Source organism: Schistocerca cancellata, chromosome 10 (assembly GCF_023864275.1).
Source record: "Schistocerca cancellata isolate TAMUIC-IGC-003103 chromosome 10, iqSchCanc2.1, whole genome shotgun sequence".
NCBI lineage: Eukaryota > Metazoa > Arthropoda > Insecta > Orthoptera > Acrididae > Schistocerca > Schistocerca cancellata.
The window spans coordinates 151,880,980-151,882,003 of record NC_064635.1 but is presented as its reverse complement, the minus strand read 5'-3'; the positions used below and the strand labels follow the sequence as shown (position 1 = coordinate 151,882,003).

The 1,024-nt window shown below is 43.3% G+C and overlaps 1 non-coding gene across 1 annotated transcript; it reads right to left on the bottom strand.

Moving 5' to 3' along the window:
• Positions 1-650: 650 nt before the first annotated feature.
• On the bottom strand, positions 651-725 carry Trnas-uga (transfer RNA serine (anticodon UGA)). The gene has a single exon. It is a non-coding gene; the product is annotated as a tRNA-Ser (tRNA).
• Positions 726-1,024: the final 299 nt, after the last annotated feature.

Sequence of the window (1,024 nt, the reverse complement as noted above, 5' to 3'; positions counted from 1 at the left end):
CGTGGAAAATAGGTACCTTCCTGCCTATTTGGAACACGTTTCCTTTCTTAAAGCATAGAAAACACGTGTTGCTGCCCTACAATTATTTATTTCAAGTTTCTGCTACCAGTCACTTTTTATTTTATGCTTAATCTAACATAATGCAACGCGTTTCGAACATGTTTTGTTTATTTTCAAGCGTTTGTACATACATACATACATCGAGAAATGTTACTTAAAAATAAACAGTTTTAAACTAGATTAATCTAGAACAATTTGTTTTTTACTGTAGCTGCTGGTGTGGCATTTGGGGGGGAAGGAGGGGGCAGTGTATATCTAGAAATCGAAGTCAGTGATGTCTTCCACCGGTTTTCTTCTTTGTTGTTGACTATGTATATCACAGCCTGTATCGGATGCAGATAGATTTTCATCAGTTATGTGTTACGAAAATAGTGTGAAAGGATTTTATATGACAGTTGATCACTTACAGTTACATCTTCTTGCTGCTTCACTTGTATCACTGGTGTAATGGCGGAGCTGTTGATATACATGACACTATTGCACATTATATTTTTACACTGAATGCCACTGCACAAATTGCTTCGATGTAATACACACAACACAAGATGGCGGACTGTAGCATGTGAAACTTCCTGGCAGATTAAAACTGTGTGCCGGACCGAGACTCGAACTCGGGACCTTTGCCTTTCACGGGCAAGTGCTCTACCAACTGAGCTACCCAAGCACGACTCACGGCCCGTCCTCGCAGCTTTACTTCTGCCAGTACCTCGTCTCCTACCTTACAAACTTTACAGAAGCTCTGCTGCGAACCTTGCAGAACTAGCGCTCCTGAAAGAAGGGATATTGCGGAGACATGGCTTAGCCACAGCCTGGGGGATGTTTCCAGAATGAGATTCCAGAAGGTAGGAGACGAGGTACTGGCAGAAGTACAGCTGTGAGGACATGGTTGGTAGAGCAGTTGCCCGCGAAAGGCAAAGGTCCCGAGTTCGAGTGTCGGTCCAGCACACAGTTTTAATCTGCCAGG